Genomic DNA, 25,552 nt, shown 5'->3' with positions numbered 1-25,552 from the left:
ACGAGACGAAAAGATGTCCATAGTTTAGGAAAAGATGGTTTGAAAAAAATGTGCAGGGAAGACTTGTATGAAGAGCGAGCTGGCTTACATCAACATAGCAATCAAACTTGTGGTTTGTTGATAGCTCAAGAGTATTAAAGAAGTGTTGTTTTAATTAGTAATTGATCTTTTCGAATGGGAGAGCTCTCGAAAGTTAATTTGTCTTTCCGTCATGTCGTTCAAACCGTCAACACTCCGTGCTTGAACAGGAAATCAGGAAATGACATTGTCAAAGATCGATGGGCTTGCGGCTTTTTATTTCACACACTTTGTTAAAGGTTATGACATTATTATATAAAAAAAGAAAGCTGATGACATCTTTGCTCAGAAAAATGATTCAGCTTATATTAGACTATGAACACGTTTCATTTTTCATTTAAATGCGGTCGCGATGGAGTTTTCTTCACCATCTTGAAATCAGGTTTAAATTCGTCAACAGTCTTCTACGGTCGTGCTGTTTGTCGTTAACTTGCAAGATGGCTTTTGTTTTGCGACAAAATCCTTGGTAATAAGCTTTTATCACTCCTTAATGGGTGGGTTTTCTAACCCTTACAAATAAGCATAAGGAAAGGTTGAGCTCACATTCGGGGGAAGGAAGGAAGTGAAAAAAGGTATGAAAAAATAAACTCTTTCGGAACGAGCGAGTTAGGGCCACAAGCGAAATGTGCTGATACATTACGTAACCCAAAATATAATCGAACTTCAGGCTATGCACTCTGATGTTTCGTTTTTATTTCCCACTCTTGAACTTGAACAAGCGTTTCTTAATTAATTTTTCCAAATAGAAAATAAGAAAGGCAAACTCTACGAGGAAAGGTAGAGTTAGGGGTGGGGAAGGGGGCTTTGCAGGCTAAATGCGAGGTCCTTATAATCACAGTTTTGTCCACGAGGACTTGAAGCGGACGGGGCGATGCGGGGAGGGGGGGGGTGAGGGGAGAGGGAGGGGGTACTTATGAGCGGTTTTAGGAAGTAGCGTATGAATAGTTGCTTTTCGTTTGATATGACTCTATGCGCTATATGAACGCGTAGCCAAATTGGTAGCAAATGAAGGAGATTAAATTCCAGTTTTGTAAAATCTTTCTTTTATATTTCTTTTATATATTATCAGTACAGCAGCGAATCCTGAAAGAATTTCACGTTTTTGTAAACCATTGTCGGAAGTCAAGTGGATCAAGTGTTTGAGAGCCTACAGTTAACAGAGAAGCATTTTCATTCTGTATTCGTTTTCAGTCCAAAACAAGGGTGGGTTTTAAAAAGTGGGATTGTAATCAAAAACATTACGAAATTGCAATGGTCCGGGTGGAAATAAGCAAAACTCCCCCTGACCACGTGAAATTAGCGTGTTTTCAACCAACAGATGTATTATTTAGTCAACAGTAATAGTCCAGTTAACACTTCGCCAGCGATATGAATGGTGTGTAAACAACGCGCACAATACATGCGTACGATGCTTTCGATGTTTATTTGCAAAATTGTTTGACGGTGTCACATGGGTTCCGCTCGACTTAACTATCGAATATTGACCTGGCAGCGTAATAAGATTACGCAAATTGCCTCACTGAGTGTAACATGGTGTAACGTTAATCAACGGATAAGATGATGCGACATTTAAAGCTAACATCGGCGTGAGCGAAGAGGGTGTAAAAGCAGTCAACGGCTTGCTTATTAAAAGTTCATTACACAAAACTTTAACTAACTAAATAACCGTAAACAATAACAGCTTCCGAAACTCTATACAAGGTTAGACTTTACCACCTGTGGAAAACAAAGGCTTATTTCAACGTTAGTAATCCTTAATTCAGCCGCCAGTTTACCCCGAGGGTTTAAATTATGCATCCTGTGCCAATCATGACATTTCGTCGCCGGATAAAGAATTTGTGACTGATCACAGACTTGGTCTTAGAGTGATAAATTTGAGTGAGACAGGTAATTTAGATATCCACTGGTCAGTGTAACACAGAACATACTCTAATATATGGTGATCCACAAGTTAATGGCGATTATTTCGTTTGTTATTAAAGTTAACTTAAGTGATTAACGGCGTGTTGCAAGACAAAGGAACGCTTATTGGAAAAATGATGTTTTAAAAATTAACGCTAACATTGTGAGTTCGACGTAAATGTCTTTGGAACTTTGTGCGTGTGTTCGGCGTTTAAAGAGGACAAAAAAAACAACAACAAAAAACACTTGAAATCAAACCAGTTATGCAAACACTGTTATGCAAACACTGTCTGCTGTGTGTTTCATTCATGTATCGTGGTTATTTTCCATAATACCTCGTGTTCTTTATAACCAAGCAGAACTTATTCTTTTTCTGCCTTTGTAATTACGAACAAGACTAATTAATAACATATGGAAACGTGTAACTCGCTTATAATTGTTTTCATCTAATAGAAGCGAGCCACCTTTGTGAAGCTAACTCTCATTGTCTGATATCAAATGCCTGAATAACTAGTTTGACTTCATTAACACTTTGCCACACAACAGCTTCCATTCCAAATTATGGTACTTCGAATTCGTTAACATTAGTCAGTTATCACGGATAGTTTACCTACTTGAAAAATGAAAATAAATTGCTCAAAGGCAGTGAATAGGGTGGACGTCAGTTCGAGTGCCTCGTTTGTTGTTCATATTAGCAACCCTTGTGCGCAATTTAACATAGCGCTTTTGTAAATGTCCTTACGTCTAAAAATTCCCTGATTTGCGATACTTCGGGCAAGTTTTCTTTTTTAAGGCAGCGTCCACACCCCGGGGGAATTAGAAAACGCAGCTTTACTTCTACGGTTAGTTCTACCGTCCACACTAACCCGTCGTAAAACGGAGCTTTTCAAACACACTCTTCAAACCGGAGGAATTTGAAAACGCCGGTTTTTCGTTTTCGTGTGGACAGAAAACAATTCGAAAACGGAGCTTTTCGAAAACGATGACGTCACGATGATCATGTGATCTCCCTGACCGAGTTTTCCTCAAACGCAAATCCAAAATGACCGGTGATTGTTACGTTGTTGAATTCTACTGGCAGAGTGTGGACGGAAAACATCTGATGCGTTTTCAGAGTGAAACCTAAGTTTTCAAACTTCTCCGAAGTAGTGTGGACGGCGCCTACCAGTTACCTTTCTCTGATGGAAAGGTAATATAGTCTGCGTCGGGCCAAGTAGTCTACACAGCCGGAGCTTATCCAGGTTTCAGTAGCGCAAGTAACTCGGAGTATTTCTACTCCTTCCCGTGATGGGATCTTAGTTCACCACAGGGTTACTCACCAGCATCAAATTCAGCGGTCCCAATTTAAACACCTGTGTACGGCCTGCGTAGCTGGCGGTTTAGTTGGGGTAGAGCGCGCGAGTGAGCGGCGAGATCGGCGATGCTGCGTGGTGGGAGAAACGGCTTTATTTTTCCCCCAAGGTCACTCGCGGATCGCGCTCTGTACGGTCCTATACCCCAACCAACTCAACCGCCAGCTACGCGGGCTAGCACCTGTGAGAGTAAAGTGAGGCTTCCTGTGACACAACGCAATGACCGCGGCCAGAACTAGAATCCCGGACCGCTCGTGTTCCAGGCTTTTTCTTCGGCTGACTTGTTTTTAAATTTCAATCTCGTTGGACTTTGTGAAGACATTTAAACCAACGTTGATGACGAGTCAGACGATATCGCGCTAATATCATTTAGATTTAAGGTCATTCCGCTGAAATAGAACCTGCACTGAAATTTTTGTGAAACTTTGCCTATCGATTGTTTATATTATCTTAAATTTTGAAATAAAAATGAGGGGTCCCCATGTTCGTTGAGGAGCAAAAGCACCTTGTTTATACCCATATAAATCCTTATAATAGCACCATGATTGTAGTTACGATTGCTTGCTAAATTCACGTTTCCGACGATTGCTTTTTGTTCTACACTGAGAACTGGTTCATATTTATTTTACACAGAGAAATTTATTACTCAATTCGGCAAAACAACAGGAAAAAATGATAGGTCACCATACTTGTTTGCGAGAAATTGACGATCTACGTCTATGGTGAGGTCCAGCTGTAAAGAAAAAGCCGCCATTTTTTTATGCGCTAATCACGCGTGCAATTATGCGCAGTAGGGATGCGCAATGCAATACTGGGGAATGACCTTAATTCAAGCTATGTTGTAATGAACTCTGATGTATGTTATCTTTCCTAGTGTTCCAGGGCAGTATGGCAGGTTCAACTCTGCCCTAACTACTGCGCAAGTTTATACTACGGTAATATAGATAGTTAGGCAAGCTTAAAAGCGGAGCTCCTGAGGCGCGTTGTTCAAAGCCAGATTAAGCTAACCCAGGATAAGCGAGAATTTTGATTTGAGTTTTTTTAACTTTGCGGTGAGGCTCTTTGTTTATACTGTCTGGCCTTCTGAGTTTGAATAATTTCAAACTACCAAAAAACATAAGCATTGAAAAACACTTTTATACAAGTAAAATTTATACTTTGGTTAACTTTTAATCCTGGGTTGGCGTTAACAGGTTTCCGAACAACCGGGTCCAGATTACAGGAAAGCCCGTTCCAAACGCCGCTCCATTCAAGCGCCGAACCTAACTGATGAGTTAAGTACGGCAGAAGAGCGGTGTTTGAATCAGTTTGGTTCGGCAGTTCGGTGAGGCAAACAACATTAAATTCGGTAGGGTTTGTCGCACTATGCGACGTTGGAGCGGCAGCTGATTCATACGGCGTTCTCCTTATGTGTCGAACCTAATGCATAAATTACTGCAATTTATTTTTCATATAACGGGACTCGTGATTGGCTCAAAATTGAGTGGCATGACCAGTCATGCATGAAGCTCAAATAAAGACAACAAAATATCAGTATGCCTTCGATTTATGAGAAACGGGACTGTATAAGCGAGTTTCTTTAGCCCAAATTCATTTTTTACTTTTTCTTCGTGATATTAGCCCAGCTTATTAGATTTCCCTTTAACAAGTCGATTTAACCGGGAGAAAACCTGCCTTAATACAAACACTGAACTTTGAGTTTGAATTTGCTTCCCTAAATATTGCTATAACAGCAGGTAACAGCGAAATGTTAGTCACAGCTTTTCTATTTGGACAGAGTTCGTGAATTCAGAACGCATATTTTCTCGTTGAAAATTGTTACCACCGGCTTCCCGAGTTAAGCTCGACGCAAGTACGCCGTCTGAACTAGCCGTCGCTCCAAAGTCGCCCTGAAGTCGAACTTAATCAAGTTTGGTTCGGCACATGAGTGGAGCGGCGTTTGGACCGGGCCTAAGTTAATGTGGCTTGAACCCGTAATCCAATGGAAAAAACAGTGCTTGGGCAGCGGTCAAGTTCTTAGTTTTCCAAACTATAACAGTGGAACAGTCACTAACGGCCACCTCTCTACAACGGCCATTTTCCTCTATTCTCAAGGTGGCCGTTGTGGAGAGGTTCGACTGTAAAATACTTGATTCTTTCCTGTCTACCTCTTTTTAGTCCTATGTTGCTAAATATGTCAGATATTCTGCTTGCGTCAACAATTGTATTTGAAGTTGCAGCGATTATTGCCAGTCTTTAGTTTTGCGCGAACCAGTAAGACACTAACAGTTTGGTGAACATCCGCAGGCGACGACAGGGCCCTCTCTTTAGATTTCATGTAAGCGTTCTGAGGCGTGGTCCTGTCAAATTGTTACAGGAGCTCAGTCACGGTATTTTGAGTTATTTGGGCTGCATACAAAATTACCTTTAAAATGAACTAAGTAAGCCTGAAAATAGTAATTTACTAAGATAGTAAAACACCAAAAAGATAATAATAACCCACAAAGGAAAAAGGGTGTTAAGTTAGTCAGTCAGTCAGTCAGTCAGTCAGTCAGCCAGTCAGTCAGTCAGTCAGTCAGTCAGTCAGTCAGTACGCCAGTCAGTCAGTCAGTACGCCAGTCAGTCAGTCACTCAGTACGCCAGTCAGTCAGTCAGTCAGTCAGTCGGTCAGTCAGTCAGCCAGTCAGTCGGTCAGCCAGTCAGCCAGTCAGTAAGCCAGTCAGTCAGTCATGAGGGTTTTGATCAAGTGATGCTTGCTCTCCCTTACTCGTTCACCAACGAAACCAAATGGAACGAAGCTTGTGCTCTCCAAGATCTTCCGAGATGGTGTTACGGAATTTAGAGTGCTTACTTTTGAAGTTGCTCACATTACAAAACTTTAACTCAATTACGTCATCGATAGCTTGGGCGGGGTGTTGCATAAGGTAAGTTCACTTTGCTGACCCAGTTTAAGACAAGACTGGACAGCTTTTGTCAACTCGTCTATCAACGTATACCCTAAACTTCAGATCCCGTGTTTTGGACCATGTTTTAGCTGTTCAGTTTCGATATCTTCACTTTTACACAAAGCCAATTTCTGGCAATCATAAATGCGCAATAGCCGGTTTAAAAGACGCTAAATAATGTTCTTGCTGTTCAAGACAAAAAACCTTCAATACCGCACCTTGGTCAGGGGCAGATACTCAGTGGCAGTCTCTCTAAAAGCGGTCCAATGTATTTATGGTCGGAAAAAAGTTTTCCCTCAAACTTTCCTCAGTGAATTATCTTGGGTCATGAGTAAATGCAAAGACCTAAGTTTTTGCAAATACGTCAAAATAATTTTTTTAGAGCTCAAAACAATCATAGCCGGGAAACGCCTAAATTTGAGCATTCCAAGAACGGAAAATTGCCTAAATTGACGAGCTCGCTGCTCAAAGACCACCAAACGTAACAAAAAATTGTTACTATCCCTACATTGAGTGATCCTTCAAGGGTAAGAAATGCACGTTACTTTTGATATATTTTGTTTTGGAGAATCCTGAAGATTTATCTATTACCACCCCTTTTATCACTTTCTGAAAACCTGCGAAAGTAGCTTGTCTTGGCTGGCGTTTATTTCCCAAGTCCAGACCCGGCCGCTCAAAACTCTAACTGAATTCTGCTAAACAAGGGTTAGGAAGCATAGAGATATAAAAATACCTTGCGCTTTTTATCTTCCTTTCCCACAGTTCATTATGCAAATTAGGTTGTCACGCAAGTTCGCATTCAAAACGCTTTACCATTGTTACATTTCACCTTAAGTCTAAAATAAAAACGATCACAGAAAAATAAAAATTACTAACGGCTTAAGTAACTTAAAGTGGTGACTTATTTGTTCCCTTGTACCGTGCCGTGATGAAATCGTTGGGAAAAGGAAAACAACTTTGATTCAGACGTCGTGACAGAGTCGAACTGAACCAAATTCAGGATATACTGATGCCTTGTAACAATTCTCCTCCTAACTCCCCGTGGGAACGCAACCTCGTCAAAAGACATTAATATAATTTATGAATTTTGTTTAGCGCGGCAGAAGTACGACGTTTGAATCGCTGCCGCGCCAGAGTCCTGAAGCACAGCAAGGCTTGTCGAACTCAGTTGCTTGCCGAACTTAATTCAAAAGTTTGATTCAGACGCTGTGCTCCTGCCGTGCCTTTGTCGAACTTAATTCCTGAATTTAGCTCGGCACGGCAAAAGCACGACGTCTGAACTGGGCCTGAGGGTTCTAATACTTAAACATGTAAAATTCAGTTTTCAATACGTGTGAAAGGCTTCTACAATAAACTCTGAAATGGACAATTTGTGAACAATGCATTCAATTCAATGAGCTTCTATTCTGTTTATTATCTTCTATTCGGCAACTGACAGTTGAAAGGCGACATGGCTTAGCTTTGCAGGTTTTCGTGGATTAATATAACCGTATCATTTATGAGCGAATTTAAATATTTAGTAACTTGAAATAGTTTGCGCGGCAAGAATTAATATCAAAAAAAATCAATTTGGTTCTTTTTTATTACCCGTTGAAGCGACCGCCCAACAACAGGAATAGGCAATTTTATAACTAACTTTGGTGGCCTCGTTTAGCATCAGTTTTGTAAATTGATTTTAGGGGCTTTTTTGGCAAGAAATTTCAGTGCTAGTTGTGTAGTGTTAGTCTTGGCTAAAGCCTAGCTTACATGATTAAATTTTATCACCGTGTTTGACAAATCAGATTAAACGGATACCTATCTCGAAACAAAATGTCGTGCTTTTTACCACGCACGTGTACAGGCCTTTGTGAGGTTCAATAGGAACATCGGGTATCATTAGCTTACTTCAATGCAGTGACCCTATAGAAAGTCACCTTGCTTCCATCCATTTGTCACGAGAGACCATAACAGAGGGACAGCCTATCTTGGCGAGGGCTGGCCTTCTTGAGTTAGACGAGTCGCTTGTCGCGCAATTGTCCGTATGCGCCAAGCACAGGCACGCGTGTGGGAAGTTCTGGCGACCCAGAACAGCCTGTCAGTATCCAGCACATCGAGGGCGTCCTGGTAGGAGCCAGAAAAGGGCAAAGAGCCGATATTCAGTGAATCTTGAAATGGCTAAAGCCATCAAATGTATGGTGTACTTGTTCAAGTCGGTTCAGGTGCATACAACAAATTGTAACTTTCTTACATACCGTTTGTTACATAACACAGGCGTTAAAACATTCCATCGTTTTTCTTTGCAAAATAGTTTACCTCAGCTTTAGATTCTTATATGGGATAGTTTTTCTTCCAGACCTTGACTTCGCAAAGTGAAAGTTCAAGCGGAACAACAACGGCGGAGGCAGAATCCCTGAAAAGTACTTCGCCATTGCAAATGGGATGGGCACTTCAAAAGAAACAAGCAAGTGTGAGATTTTCTCAAAAGGTTAGGCAATATCTGATACAGAAGTTTAACATCGGGCAAGACACTGGTCAGACAGAAGATCCAGCCCAGGTTGCGAAGGATACACAGACTGCTTCCACAATGGATGGAGAGAGATTGTTTGATAGAATGGAGTGGTTCTCGAAGTGTTAAATTCAAGGTTTCTTTTCGAGATTGTCTGCAACCATAAAACAGGGAAGTCTGAAGCGAGTAGAGTTGATGAGTGGAGGTGAGCTAGATACAGACACAGAGGAGGACGACGATTTAGCAGAGGAGTACGCTTGCAAGTTATTTTAGACGGGGAGCATTTGAGAGAAACAAGGGAAGCTGTCCTGGTGAAAGTAGGCTTGACCCACCCAACCTTGTACGATATTTACGATCTGTGCACGTTTGCAAGAGAGGCGAAGCTTCCAACTTTCAAGGTGAAGATGCTTAGAGAGATCTGTACACATTTCGACCTCCCATTTCAATCTAGAGATACCAAGGCAGATCTTGTTACAAAAGTGAAGGAAATGGTTTCAGAATGTAGTTGTAACACCCAACAGTAATGACAGTGAAAGACACTGTTATTTAAAAGTGGTATGCAGCTGATCTGGGGACGCGACTAGGTATTAGTGGTACCTGTAAGCGTTTGGACCATATTCCCTGCCAGCAACGGCCCAGGAGCCTGTTTCTCGAAAGCACCGGAAACTTTTGGGGTCCGGAAAGCCATTTTTAGTTAATCAGTATTTAAAGACAGAGAGGTGTATACGCCTGAAACTTCTTGTATGAAGGGAACTTCTCCTCATATTAGGAATATGTGAAAAAAAAAAAAACAGCTCTGTAGTCGTAAGGTTTGAGATTTTGCTACGGCTTTTCGGGTGCGAAAACTTTTCGGGACCTTCGAGAAACGGGCCCCAGCCCCGGGGGCATCGGCCTGTCGGATCCAAATTTAAGGAGCTTGCGCAGCGATTTTGGTTACCTTGCCTATGTATAAAATTGTAACATGACAGAAAATTGTCCTGGTCACGCGCATGCTCCAAACTTGTGACTTCATATAAAATGTGCTATATGTTATATGTTGTGTTATATGTATATCATCAAAACGACATTTAACGTCATTTCTCAAGAAAGCGATTGAAATGGATTTTACGACAGCTAAGACCTTTTAGGGTCATTTGGTGTTTTATCCGGCTGTAATGTGTTGAAAGCAGTTTCAGAGGTAATAGGGGCACTGCTCCATAGAGAAAAGGTCAAATTAGCTACCCCTGAGAGGCATCTGAGTTCATATAGCTGTCAGGTCAGGACACCCTCACCACAACACAACCCATCCTCATCCTTGTGTTGACTTTTTGATCATCCTGATTCTCGCTCTTCTGGAGTATAGTAAAACATATGAGAGTCGTCTGAGTAATTTGGTTACGAAAACGTTATTAAATAAAGAAGTACTTACTTAGTGAGGAGAACAATAATTGTCAACAAGAAGATCTGTTAGATCTTATAACCGCGCTTTTAAAATTTAACTGTTTTCTTAGTACTACAGTCGCAACGCAGTGCATATTCCAAAGCAATCTTTGATCATTCATTGATTACTGTAGACATCACAGCACTTGATCAACATAAACTCTATTATCGCACCATCAGTCGTAGCCGTTGTGACATTTCCGATGACGTAATAGTCTTAATCTGGAACTTTCTTCGGGATATGTATGGGCATGAAGATACGAACAATATTACAAACCGCTTTCTTTCTTTAAAGTCACGATTAAATTTAATTGTTTTTTTCCCTTGAGTTAAGGGTTAGCAAAGAAGTCACACGAGTCACATAATTCAAGAATTGCGTTATCTACGGCTATCTTTAGTACGGTGGTTATTTCCCTATCAATGACGTAATCTTTGCACGTTCTGACACGTTCTTTGCTTGGCTTGCAAATATTTAATTTTCTTTCCGATCTATGAACTCGCTGCGATGAAACAGCCAAAGGATTTACTTCATTTGCCTAAAACCGCAAGAAATACTCGCAACATTACAAATAAATTAATGACCGTCGCTTCTGCCGAAATAAACTTGCAAAGTAAACACGATCTTATTTGTCGCGTAGCGAAAGTGAAAGCTGCAACGTCAGCGCATTCCATGGCTGACGTAATACCTTTTTTCAGCGTATTTATTATTCCCTTTAAATCCAACGCTTTGATAAAGCGAAAAGAAAATATATTTTACCCACAAAAAAGAAAACAATATCCGTAAAATTGTCCGTGTGTTTATGTTTTAACAGCTTCTGGCGGAAAAACATCACACGTTGCGTGACTCAAAGTTTGGCCGAGCGGAGGTCTGCGTCTGGTCACCGACAAAAAAAATATAAAAAAAAACAAGAAGATCTGTTAGATCTTATAACCGCGCTTTTAAAATTTAACTGTTTTCTTAGTACTACAGTCGCAACGCAGTGCATATTCCAAAGCAATCTTTGATCATTCATTGATTACTGTAGACATCACAGCACTTGATCAACACAAACTCTATTATCGCACCATCAGTCGTAGCCGTTGTGACATTTCCGATGACGTAATAGTCTTAATCTGGAACTTTCCTCGGGATATGTATGGGCATGAAGATACGAACACTATTACAAACCGCTTTCTTTCTTTAAAGTCACGATTAAATTTAATTGTTTTTTCCCTTGAGTTAAGGGTTAGCAAAGAAGTCACACGAGTCACATAATTCAAGAATTGCGTTATCTACGGCTATCTTTAGTACGGTGGTTATTTCCCTACCAATGACGTAATCTTTGCACGCTCTGACACGTTGCTTGGCTTGCAAATATTTAATTTTCTTTCCGATCTATGAACTGACTGTGATGAAACAGTCAAAGGATTTACTTCATTTGCGTAAAACCACAAGAAATACTCACAAAATTACAAACAAATTAATGACCGTCGCTTCTGCCGAAATAAACTTGCAAAGTAAACACGATCGTATTTGTCGCGTAGCGAAAGTGAAAGCTGCAACGTCAGCGCATTCCATGGCTGACGTAATACCTTTTTTCAGCGTATTTATTATTCCCTTTAAATCCAACGCTTTGATAAAACGAAAAGAAAATATATTTTACCCACAAAAAAGAAAACAATATCGGTAAAATTGTCCGTGTATTTATGTTTTAACAGCTTCTGGCGGAAAAAAATCACACGTTGCGTGACTCAAAGTTTGGCCGAGGGGAGGTCTGCGTCTGGTCACCGACAAAAAAAAAATTTTAAAAAATAAACCACGGGTAAACCTAGAACCGCGCTCGGCCCATGGCCGCGCGGTTAACAAGTCGATGCTCATTTTGAAGTGTTTTCCAAATGCATCGCAATTCCATTATAACCAAAGAGCAAGGAAGGTTTCAGTGTAAGATAATGAGTATTGCTAAAGCGAATACACACTGTACGAACCTGTACACATTGGTTGACTTTGCAGTGTTTGGAGCAGATTATAAAGAGGTAAAATCTTTGTGGCCTGTGCAACGCAGCTGAGATCACGAAGGTCACGATGTTGTCGATTTCAATTACAGTGTTCTGTAAAGATTTGATATCAATTTTCAAGTTTTAACATCGGCTAAATAGTACGTTTCACTTTAGAAACATCAGTGGAAAATGGAAAGAAAGATAAAAAACACTAGAAAAGTTTTGCAAACTGACCGGTCTATAAACAGGACTAGTAGAAGTAATGGACCGTGACTAAATTTGCAAATATTCCGGCCACGTTTTCTTGACTTTTCCACAAAGCGTCTGGGGATCACCGCTAATAATTCAGTAATGCTACCTATTTAAACCGTTTCTGAGTTTTAGTTTTTGTCGGATCCCTGTATCTTAAACGTGGCATGATTAATTAAAACAACATAAGAACGTTTTGAATGAAAGCAGTCTGAATTGGCGTGACAATAATTTGCATAGTGAAGTGTGCGATTCGCAGAAAGCACAGAAAGTTCGAAGTCGCTGTGGGAAAGGAAGATAAAAAGCGCGAGGTATTTTTATATTTATATGCTTCCTAACCCTTGTTTAGCAGAATTCAGTTAGAGTTTTGAGCGGCCGGGTCTAGACTTGGGGAAATACGCGCCAGCGAAGACAAGCTACTTTCGCAGGTTTTCAGAAAGTGATATAACGGGCGGTAAAAGATAAATTTTCAGGATCCCCTAAAACAAAATATATCAAAAGTAACGTGCATTTCTTACCCTTGAAGGATGACTTAATGTAGGGATAGTAACAATTTTTTGTTACGTTTGGTGGTCTTTGAGCAGCGAGCTCGTCAATTTAGGCAATTTTCCGTCCTTGGAACGCTCAAATTTAGGCGTTTCCCGGCTATGATTGTTTTGAGCCCTAAAAAAATATATATTTTGACGTATTTGCAAAAACTTAAGTCTGCATTTACTTATGACGCAAGATAGTTCACTGAGAAAAGTTTGAGGGAAAACTTTTTTTCCGACCAGAAATGGAGTGGACCGCTTTTAGAGAGACTGCCACCTAATTATTAATTAGGGAATTGGCTCAAACAGGTCAGATCATTATCCAGTTTCTAGATTCGTTCCAGGCCCCTAAATGCTTGTTCCTTTACATTGAGAGAGAGCTCTGGGAGTGAGAATGGAAATCGTTTCCTGTTTTCTGGTCTCTTCTTCCACGAATCGATCATGACTTTAAGACAAGCAAGGATGAATCAAAAACCATCAGATAGTTTTTGAAATGTCGTCGACAGTTTCCGAGCGATTTCCCGCTTTGCAACCACTTTTGGGTTCAACATTCAGTGAGTATGGTTCAGTTGAACTTCCTTTGTTAAATCGTGACACTCATGACAGCAGTGGAAACGAAACCGAAAGAGAACCTTCGAACGCTGATCTCTTGGAGAAAAGAACAACTGAAGTCTTCAAAGTGCTGCAGTTGATGGGTCTTGTTACTGGAGACAGATCTAGAAGGCTCGGCAACTTGTTGATGCTGTTAATTGCCGTGATAACCTGGATACCGCCGATGTATCGTTCAATTTGCGTGGCAAAAGACCCGATCATGTCTTCATCAAGCGGTTTACCTACAATATTGCTTTTCTCGGGTCGTGCTCTTTCGCATCATTTCGGGGCTCTTTACGGATACAGACATCGTGGACGCCTTCGAAAAAACGTTTACCTGGTGATCGAACGTGTCAACTTTTGCCGAACGTGTGTAATCGTGTTAACCTTGTTTGGCACTTTGACCATCATCGTATCTTGCTCTTCTTGTCTACTTGTATGTCACGCAGTCTATTCTTCCCGTGCCATGGCTTCAGATTTGCGTTATTTATTTCCTGGGTTACATTTACTGTGCTTCGGCAAGTGTAGCAATGAATTTGATTTTCAGTTCGGTTTGCTCGGTCATCAACTCCAGAATCGATGACTTCAAGAGCAAATTCAAATCCTGGTCAGAGGGGCTGCGTGAAGCCATCAACGAATACCAGGATCTCTGCGATTTCATGTACCGCGAAGTTGAGGCAATCAAATGGTGGCTTCTGGTTAATGTCATTAGCTTTATCGTCATATGGCTCGTCGATTTCCATTTATGGCAGATCCTGGCATCGGACGCGGGTGAAACGGACGTGGTGAGGTTGGTGTTCTATAACTGTTCGTGGACGGAGCCTCTTCCAGCGCCCAGACTGTCGCTTCCTGATGGATTCATCACCGGCTGTGAAATGCTCTTCTCCAGCCTGGTCTTCTTCTTCTTTATGTCCCCCCTTTATTGGGCTGCCATGGTAACGGTGCAATGTAACAGGTTCCGTGAATGGGTCAACTGCACACGGCTGCGGTCGGATGACAGGCCCCTGGGACAGTTCAGCATTACCTCCTTGGACTTCTTCATTAACCGGGTTCAGATGGCCAATTACTTTGCGTTCAGACTGTTCGGTGTTAATGTGACCAAAGTGTTGATTTCCGTGACAGGATTTATGACAACGGTGCAGTTTGTCCTGGGCATCGTGACCAAAAAGCTACTTCCTTCGTAGCATCCACGCACTATTAGACTGTTAAGCCCCAGCCAAACGGTATCACAATTAGACACAAGTTGGAAGCTTTTGCACGCATGCAAGGAAGTGCAAGTAAGACCTGGCCAAAAGACCTGGCTAATTGCGACTACATTTAGCTAGGTCTTAAGTGAACTTTCGTTGACTTGCGGTGAGTTACGCTTACTTTGGTCGAGATCAAACTTGCACGCAAGTCGACGCAAGTTTCTCATCGTTTGCCGTGGCCACCCATGGCCAACTCAAATTAATGTAAGTTGAGTGACGTCTTCATGCAAGGTCAACTTGCGGCTTCTTGCGACTACTTGCCAGTCCGTTTGGCCAGGGCTTTAGGTGTGTTATAAGCGCGCAAATCGAGACGATAAGGTTAGAGAAAACGACATTGACTCTGACTTTCTCAAAACTTAAGCTGCACATACTCGCTTAGTCGGCTATTTTACCTTTGTTCGCTTCAATTTGGCAAATAACTAGGCTTTCAACACAGACAGAGAAACTTGAAAAGTGGGACAAGGTGTCCTAGACCTTGAAAGACTGAAAAAGAAAAAATATTATTGAAAATATTCAACAACGAAAGACACGTTGAAGGTTTTTCTTGCTTAAATTTATTCATTTCGTAGTTTATTCTAACAACTTGTTTCAATAAAGCGCATTTAATTTAAAACAGGAGCAGGGAAACGCTGGCAAGTCCCTTTTAATTGAACGCCTGAAATAGCAAAGCATCTTATTTGAGTTAACAAAACCATAAGAAAAGTGTAGTTGGGTTTCCAGCTCATAATTACTGCATACAAAACTGTCTACACATAAAAGACTTCTTCCACATCATTTGCCATATAATAATAATAATAATAATAATAATAATAATAATAATAATAACAACAACAACAATAACAACAATAACAATGACAATGACAATGATAATGACGATGATGATGATGATAATGATAATAATAACAACAATATTTACAGAGGATATCACTGTAGTAGCTTCGCAAGAGAAGAAAACACAATATTGTAGGAAAACAACGATTCTATTGACAAGATGGCGGACTCGCTTTAGCACATGGTTTCCAATGTCACGTGACGTAAACGTCACTGTCACTACACTACAATCACCGCCTGGCGAGCTATCACCAAACGGATTCAACTAATTCAACACTATGATGTAAATCGGTTGTTATGCCTCTATATTGAGTCTTTGTCAAGAGTTTTCACACATAAAGACTACTAATCCCGTCTTATTTCTTGTATCGCTGAGCGTAAGAGAGGTAATGCCAAACACAAGAAGAAAAATAACCGCGCGAAATCTGGGGCAAAAAGTGTGTGACAAGGCGCGTTTCGCCCCCAGATCTCGCGCGGCCATTTTTCTTCTCCTGCCGGCTTCTTGCTATTATTTATGTTTTATTTTAATTCATTTTATCATTTTCCTCTCCCTGGAAAGACTAAGAAATAAAGATACGCTGGTGTATCACACTTTTAACTTTTAGTTACCTTCTTACTACCTCAAAATTTCGGTATACCTCGCAAAGTTGTCTTCTTCTCCAAAACTCCAAGGATTTTTTATCGAATGGAAGGCGCCCATTACGTGGAATTACACACCGAAATTTTCGGAAATTTCTAATAGAGAATTTCCGTTCCAGTTGACTTTCGTCGCGGAATTTTTCCGAATTTTTTCAGTTAAATGGTTCGCTTTGCGGAAATTCAACAATTTCCGGCTTTCTGAAAACCTTCCCAGGAAATTTCGATACCATTCATGGCCGTAGTCAGTGTGGGGCAAACCGAGGCTCTATTTTATTTTTATTTTTTTAGTTTTAGTTGTTAATTTTTTGAAGAGGAAAAGTAAATACTGCAAAATACCTTGCAAGAGAATTCAACCATGTGCATTGTCTTAGTCATATTTTCTTTTTGACTTGCTCCGTTTCGAAATTATTGGCTCAATGGAAAGCTCCGAAAGACTTAATTTGAAAGCTGTTTAACGGCATGGACAAGAAAGCCGACTGTCCGGCACCAAACTCGCAGCAAAATGTGAATTGAAGCCGCGCCGAAACGCTGCCGATATGATACTGTTCAGTAATATTCATTCAGTATGGGATGAAAACTAAACAACATCTGTACATTCGTGAGAGAAATTTCTTTGAGACATATCTATGTACTCAAATTAATCCTTGAAATTGAATAGTTGCTGAGTCTTAACACTGGAACCGACCAAACAGCACATGACATGATACATACACTGAAATGGCCGAATGAATAAATAGCCTAATTTAAGCATTAAAATTCTAAGTCGAACGTTTAACATGTTTCGATGACGTTTAATTAAACAAAACAACAATTTTGGGGAAACACATGGTTAAATGAAAACGAACATGTTAACAAAAACCAGTATTGGTACACAAAATCTGTAGCGACTAAAATAAGGATGTTTATCGCAAAGATAAATGGCGGCCTGCATAAAACTCGTTCTTGTATCACGATTCGTTTTAAGCGGGTTGCTGAGCTTATATCTCGAACATTTACTTAACTTATTTCACCTCTCTTTTTGATACCGATTATTAACTATTCGTCTTAACATGTAGTTAAGAAAGAGTTCCGACATTTTTCTTAATTAAAATGGTACGTGTAAGCTAACAAGACCGTAAGGTACAACACAATTGCTTTTATAACTATCATGTAGCGATGTGTATAAAAACTACACAAAACATTCTCTGAAAGCCATGCAAAAAACAGCGAAAGCAGTAAGTTTAATTTCTTTGCCGCCATTTTGTTTTTACCCTGCAAGTAACGAAGTAAGCGATCAACGCGGTTTGCGTATAATTCCCGCCAAAATGTGACGTCATCAGACTCAGGACAAATTTCGGTTGCAATCCTTTTCATGTTAACGTATTAGAAAATGTATTGCTCTCGAATGGGTTTCTGTTTACTCAAAGTAATCCTGTTGGCAAACTTAAACCTCTTGAAAGGCCACGTGAAAGGCAATTCTCACTCAAGTGTGACCAGAAATGTTTTACAACAAATACCAACGTTTTGTGAAGTGTTTGTGTATTGTTGTTGAAAGATTCTTCAGTTCGCAGTTAAACTGTGCACAAATTCTAGTATCTGAATAATGAAACTCTTCAATAGCAGACTTTCTTCTCGCCGAAATTGGACTGTGATTTCCAAACCTAATTCACATAATGGCGAGGAAAGTAAACAAATCAGGTGGCAGTTTTTGTAGTTGGAGATTGTTGTACTTACAAAACTGGTGAACATAATGTAGAAGAACGTTTACACTTATCTAATTTTCCCTTCACTAAAACTTTCTACATTCGCACTAGCATTTTTATTTCAGGTACAGCGTTTTAAGGAAATCACCGCTGTCTTTGAATAAATATCCAACTGGTTTAATTTTCTTGCTTGCTATTACTTGAATGCTTTAGCACCTGTGTGAGAATTTCATTTAAGCAGCAATTAATTTAAGAAAATTACACCTTAAGCTTACTCACACTTATTTATACAATCTACTCTCAAATAGGCAGTAAGAGGGAAGCTTTCCTCAGATCAAAAAATTAAAATTGCCACTAAATTATAAGTTCTAGAAATTATTGTCAAGTTTTTGCCGTTGGTTGAGCAGTTCACAGTTCCTATGAATATTTCTGTTCCCATTGCAGAAAATACGAAAGGTTAATTAATTAAGGTTAATCGCCGCTTTCTTTGGATACATATCCAACTGGTTTAATTTTCTTGCTTGCTATTACTTGACTGCCTTAGCACCTCTGTGAGAATTTCAATTCATTGAAGAAAATTACACCTTAAGTTTACTCACATTTATTTATACAATCTACTCTCAAATAGGCAGTAAGAGGGAAGCTTTCCTCAAATCAAAAAATTAAAATTGCCACTAAATTATACGTTCTAGAAATTATTGTCATGGTTTTGCCGTTAGTTGATCAGTTCACAGTTTCTATGAATATTTCTGTTCCCCATTGTAGAAAATACGAAAGGTTAATTAAGAGCCATTTTTTTTTATTTTCAAACTTCACTTTCCTTGTATTAGCTACCTTAATGACTGTTTTACAGCAATCTCAATAAGTCATTTGCTTTTGACATTAGTTTACAGCGAATTAGGTTTAAGCAGTAAGATCTGATTTGTTTCGCCGATTTTTGTATCTCGTGGATCTTTCTTGGTAACAGTAACTGTTCCTGTAAGACTCTCTAGAGTTTCAGTTTTTAATTTCAGGTTTTCTCCATGGTTTGAGAAAGTCTTAAACATCCATTCCCGTTAAAATCTTGTTTACCCTAAATATAAATTACTTAAGGAGCTTAGCACTAGAGTGGTAATCACATCGCCTTGAAGGCGTCGGGGCGTCTACATTGAGCCGAAAGATACAAAAAAAAAGTTTGTAGAGCATTTTGAACATTTTGCTATCAAACAAAAGAAATCAGTGTGGTCAAATCGAGTTTTAAGAATAAAAATAAATGTTCATGGTTTCAATTTGACACAGTCAAAGCATACATGCTTTTAAGGCCCCATCCAATTTATGCCGGAGAAATTTGAGGATGGCCTTTTCAATCTGAAAACGTATCAAATGTTTCCCGTCCACAATACACCGAAGAAATTTGAAAACGCAACAATCACCGGTCATTTTGGATTCGTGTTTGAGGAAACTTCGGTCAGGAAAATCACAAATCGTGACGTCATCGTTTTCGAAAAGCTCCGTTTTCAAATGTTTTCCGTCCACACTAAAACACAAAGCCGGCGGTTACAAATTCTTCCGGTTTGAAAAGCGTTTTCGAAAAGATCCGTTTTCGTGACGGATTAGTGTTGACGGTAGGCCTAACCGTAGAAATAAATCTGCGTTTTCTTTCCTTTTATAACTTTACATTTTTTACAGTTAAAATACACGGATGGTGACATGTGTTGTTACTAGAAACGTTTACTGTTTTTCCCCCTTCAGAACAATTTCTCTCCATGCAATTTTCATGCCAGGTCTTCTGGTCTCCAAAACCTGTAATAAATATTGCTTCAATGCCTAGATCGTTTCTACAATGTAAAATTATTCGAACAGAGAAGGGATACAGTCTTGATCAGGAATTAGCCTGTGGATACGCCGAGGCCATCTGTGCATAACTGTCCTAAATGCTAAAACTAATTGGGGAACAGAGATTGCGCGGTGGTGAGAGCGCTCCAGGTTCAATTCTTTGTGCAGCGCGCTATAACCACAAGCCACCACCAGGCCTGCAAAACTGGTCGGAAATAAAATCACGGGAAAAAAAGAAGATACTCAATCAGAATCTGCCAAACAACTCATTTACATCACTGGGGACACGTGGAAAGAAGGAAAAATCTTAATTTTCCGTCAAAGAAGAGAAGGGCTGCAAGAGCTAATCCCAGATAATTTGGAATTTTGTTCAGGCTGTGCATCTGCTTCAGCGCTGGGTTCCATATAAGTGCTCCCTTGATCGCTATGATCCTTAATTGCAACCGCTACCGCAAAAAATGAGCGATCTTTGAGAATGACCTTGAGTTTACATATGGTGGCCACAATAGCTATAGAATTTTAAAAAGTTCCCGAAATGATCTGGATCAAACAACGACCGTGCCGTATTGTGGGATATGCGATCGTTTTCTTTACGATCTATCGACCACGATCGCTGATGATTTGTTTCAATTAATGTGATCAGAACGCTCATGGAGCTTTTTCATCGATTATAGCGACCAATTTCGTTGAAAACGAGCTTTTAAGTCTTCGAAATAAAAACAAAGGAGTGGAATTCTACTGTAAATATATTTGCAATACACCTAGTAATTAGTGTAGAATTGTTCCCAAAATTAAATTGATTCTGCTTTTAGAATAGCTTTGTCTACATTGCTTAAGGTATTCTTATCGTAAAAATGTTGCGATCATTGTGTTAAGTTTAATTTCTTTAGATTTTCTTGACCATTTGGCAATTATAAAAAGCCGAATACCCAATACTTAAATTTAAAAGACAAAAGCTAAGCAAACTCTCAAAGAAGTCAATTGAAAAGAATGTTTAAAAGGGTTTTCTTATGTTTTAGAGTAAATTGTGCGATCATTATTTCTTTTGAAAAAAAGGATTGGATTTGAAACTTTTACAGACACCAAGTTTTTTTGTAGACACCACAAGTTTCAGATTTTTTTTCCTTCTTTTTGCACACACATTTCTATGCAAAATGCGAATCTTGTTGCTCTTTGTTTTGTTTCTTTTTAATTAACATTCTTGGGGAAAAGTGAAAATGTTGAGTCTTAAATATACTGTGGACAATGAACTCTTCACAGCCAAACACTCACTTGAAAATGACTTGCACTATGTGAAATCTATTATGATAAAGATCCAGAAGTTCTTATTCAATGTTAGATCATAGCAGTTGTAGGCCTAAATGTAAAATTTCTTCCCCAAAGTTGAATAAGGCTATCTAAATCGGTAGTTCTCTAGCATTCATTGTTTGAAACGAATCGCGGTTTCTATTGTTTTGTCCACGAAACTCGAACGTTTTGTAGATCCAAAAAAAGAAAATCTACGGCGATATTCTAAACTCCACGGCAACTGAAATCTTTAATGTGACGTCTTGTCTTACTAAATATAAAAATGCTGAAAATTCATTTTCCAGACTGTTTGAAACAATATTGCAGCGATTTGACGCTTCCCGCTTTCTTCACAAAGGACACAAGTCCTTTTAATTCGTGGGACACAGGGTTCATTATTTACAACCTTGTTTTTGTTTTGTAAGCGCTATTATCCTCTTACACTTTGCCCCAGTGTTAGCAGTGAGTGAGCTTTTATGCTTTCAATTACAAACACAAGCCACGCGGAAGGACTTGTCTCGCTTTTCACGTCTTTTGTCATGTAGATGCAAGTTTGAATTGTTTTGGAGCATTTTTTTGTGTAATTTCTGAATTTGAATGCTTCGTGCACGAAAAACTTTTCATTGCGGAACTATTTTGAGGATTTTTCGACCGAAGAAACTCTTCAACCTCGAGGAAAAACGACGGTTTCTCTGACACACATTGAAATAAACAATTAAGGTCAAAATCGGTCGAATGACGCACCATTAGGTTATTAAAAAGATTAACGAGTTTTGAGAGCTTTTAAATTGTCGCTAAAGTAAAACACGTTTCTTAATTATAAAAGCCTCGTCAACTGCAATTGAATGAATAAGAGGGAGTTTACAGGAACGAAACTAAGCTCTTATAAGCATGAATCCTGTTTAATTTCCGTGGGAAACGACAAAAACAAATGTGATAATGTTTGCGAACTTTTGTTCTAGCGCTTAGGAAATTAAAGCCATAGAAATGCTGCCTTGAAATGGCTTACAAGACGTGGAAAGTCACGCAGACCTCATTTAAAATTAAGAGCGTATTTAATTGACTCGATCATTCAAATGCAATGCAACCAAATACTTGAAAATTTACGAAATACCTCGAACAAACGAGTACGGCCGTACGTGTTAACCGGATCAGTAACGCCGCTACAGGTGTGATATGAGGTATTCTCTGGTATTATTTTGTAGACAATTAGCTAGCCCCGACCTATTGCATAATTTTGTGCCGAGAAATGAGCGATTTTTTACCAGCAAAACGGTCACGTTTTTAATTGAGTGAAATAGGTTAACTGTCTGTGCTTGCTCAAAAGGCTCACGAAAGCGTGAAAAAGAATTTCAACTTTTAAATTGTAAATTGGAAACAGTGCGTTGTGGAAATTCTTGTTAAACACGTGTAGTTAGCTACTCTCTTGAACGAATTAAGCCAGACAAAATAGATTTATTCCTTTATTTCTCCAATAATTATATAGGATTTCTTTGTTAGATTGATTTCCAGACCATGTTGGCAAAGTTGCCGGCGCGAATGATCCGGCTTTAGTGCTCTTTCAATGGTTGCCGTACCGCGAAGAAACTGGAGAGAGTCCTTGAACAAAAAAGGTACGCGCTTAACATTTCGGAGTGCGCCAGCCGAGATTCATTCAGTCGTCGCATATGTCGCGGCATTCCTTGCACAGAACTTAGAAACTACACATTGTGAGCCTGACAAAAGCTCAGCGCCGGCCGGACGAATTTCAACACAAAATTAACTGTTGACGCTACTTCATGGGCACATTATAATCGACTTCGATTTATATTCATGCAAATCCTTGCAAAGTGGCCATATTCTCATATAAATTAGCAGTGTAAATTTCAGCGGGCCTTATAACGATGTCTTCAAATTTGTTTAGACAGAAGTTAACACAACCGTGAGAGAAACTTTGCTAAATGTGCCACCTATAGGGCCTCAACTAATTACGGTGAATATCTACCTACTTTGAAGTCTGCTTCTAATATTTCCCACGGCCAGCTAACGTTTTTCAATCTCCCACGGTTAACTCGAAGTTCGGCTTAAGAACTAGGCTACCAGCCAAAATCACTAAATCTATAAGTCTTCCTAATTACTAAGATAAAAAAGCCACGTGGGATGGTGTCTCTTTCAGAATTTTTTCAGAATGAAAACGATCGGAGCACGACCTTTTAATGTTTCGGTTGGCATTTCTTTCCAGCTCTAGTGTAGAAAAATCTTCGCTCGCCTCAGCCTTTCTGCTACACTTATATCATTTACCAGTTTAAGAATTTGAAGAGAAATAATTAATTTTAATGAAAACGGTTCCATCTTGTTACATTATAGTCTTTTCACCCGCTATTCAAAACGGCAGTTGCATAATTACGTCGTTTTCTCGCAATATTTTTTTTCAGCCACCTAACACGAACTAACAGTATTTTAAATAAAAATTTAATTGCTCTCGACATTCTACAAGCTCTTATTACTTTTCTTTTGAATAAACCCGCCGTCTCATACAGGTGTCCTTTTCAAGAAAAACATTCATCTTTTCCTCTTGCAAAGGCAAGTAAATATTTTGGGTCAAGGTCAAAACAGTACCATTCTCTGCTTTCGCGTTCCTCATCCAAGAGTATTCCGAAACGCAACATGGCATCAAGAAATCGTTTGGTTTTGTGTCAATAATCCGAACAACGTTTATTAACAAGCCGTACGCAAATAAATAGAGCAAAAGGAATCGAGCGTTTCTCAAAAGTCAAATGATTCCGTTCTTAATTAATAATGGCAGGTACTATGCGTTATTAGTAGCACTTGATTGTGTCTATTCTTTAACTGTAGTCTGTTTATGCATTAGGTAACTTATGCCGCAACTGTTTCGTTTAATGAGGTTTTTATCAGCCTCCCGACTGTTTACTGGTGCAATAAATAATTTCTTTCAACTTGCCCACCTTCGCAAAACTTTCCTTTTATTTTTAAGAACTCATTTGGTTGCGTACGCTCGGTCATTTCGGAAAGGTTTTGAATTAGTATCTCTTCGTTTCATTCTTTTATGTGCCGACAACAACACTATAGGAGATTTGAATAGCGAATAAAGAAACGCAGGAATCGAGTGCAATTAAAACCAAAGTGATGGAGAACTTTTTAAAGTTTGTTTTCACACATCACGGATCTACGAGGCATGTGGTGTTCATGATACAGTGAAAACAACAGTGGTATAGAGGAAAGGTTGATTCATTACGTCTTAGCATTTCTGTTTACTGCGGCTAAAGCTCACAGAGTTCCTGGTGAGAAGAACATTGACAGTAGGCGAGCATAAACAGGTTGAAAATCAAAGGCTAAAAAAAAACACTCTTTAATTTAAAACATAAAAACCGCATTAGCCGTCGTTGCATTGCCCGCTACTTTCGTCAATTAATGCCCAAAGCATTTCACTCTCCGCTGAGGGAGTGGAAAATCGGTTTTTGAAACGAGAAAATTGTAAACGAGAAGTCAGATGTTTTGCGTTTTAACTATGCAATTAATGCAAAGATGAAAACATCAATTTATTTAAGTATTTGTGGTTTTACGACACTGTGCAGTTAACAATTAATTCATTTGTGCTTCATCAGTCGCAGCTCGCAACGTGTTCTCTGTATTATGTAACAATTTGAAACATTTTCTCTAAACAATGTCTCGGAGAGCGATTACGATATACATAGAGTTTAAGTCAAGAGAAAGACCTCGAAAAAGAACTGATTTAGTCAAGTGAATAAAGGGTGTGTCTTGCCACATGTTAACGACATATTTTATCAAGATTTCTGTATCTTTAACTGATGATTCTGGTTTCTCAAGTGATGACTCTAAAATGAACTAAAGAAGCGCGGTTGTTGATCTCGGCTCAGCAACTAAATGCTCTTCTTTGAGTTGTGATAAGTATGTTTTCTATTTGATGTTTTCTTTTGCAAGCTGGTAATTTAAAAGTACGGTATTGTTGGAAACTTCGCTGTAAGAAAGCCATTTTAGAATTCGGTCTATTTCCTTTATATTACAAGAGTCAATTCTTTCAATCCATTAGGTTTCGTTTTTTAGTCCTACATCAAACTATGAGCGGCAAAGACTGAATTTCTCGATGTCTTTTCGTTTTGCTTAGTTTGAACTCATTTAGAATGATCTCGGCTCAGTTCATTTACACTTTTAGTAAAGAAACATGCTATTTAAGAATGGACTGATAAAAGGTGTTACCACGTTCTAACATTGCTGTTTTATTAGAGTTGTATTTAAGCCAAAACTCGAAAAAAAAATATCGCCTGGGAAAGGAAAAGTTAGATTTGAATTGTTTACTATCGATATTTTTCTAGTTACCAAATAAAAGGAGCTGAATTCCACGGATATATAATCTGAACAACGTATAACAGATTAGTTTCTCGACGCCAAACAAGTAAAATTTCAAAAAGCATAGCAAGTATCAGAAAGAGGAAATTATTTTATTCGCCTGATTCCACATTTGTTTTAGTTGACTTCTACGTTAATCAAATAATGTCACGTAGGAAATTTTAATTTTCTTTTTT

At 39.2% G+C, this 25,552-nt stretch overlaps 1 pseudogene; it reads left to right on the top strand.

Moving 5' to 3' along the window:
* The first annotated feature begins 12,004 nt into the window (after nt 1–12,004).
* LOC145486294 (uncharacterized) lies at nt 12,005–25,543 on the top strand (annotated as a pseudogene).
* Nucleotides 25,544–25,552: the final 9 nt, after the last annotated feature.

Source organism: Orbicella franksi, chromosome 5, assembly GCF_964199315.1.
Source record: "Orbicella franksi chromosome 5, jaOrbFran1.1, whole genome shotgun sequence".
Taxonomy (NCBI): domain Eukaryota; kingdom Metazoa; phylum Cnidaria; class Anthozoa; order Scleractinia; family Merulinidae; genus Orbicella; species Orbicella franksi.
This window is presented reverse-complemented; position numbering and strand designations above follow the sequence as displayed.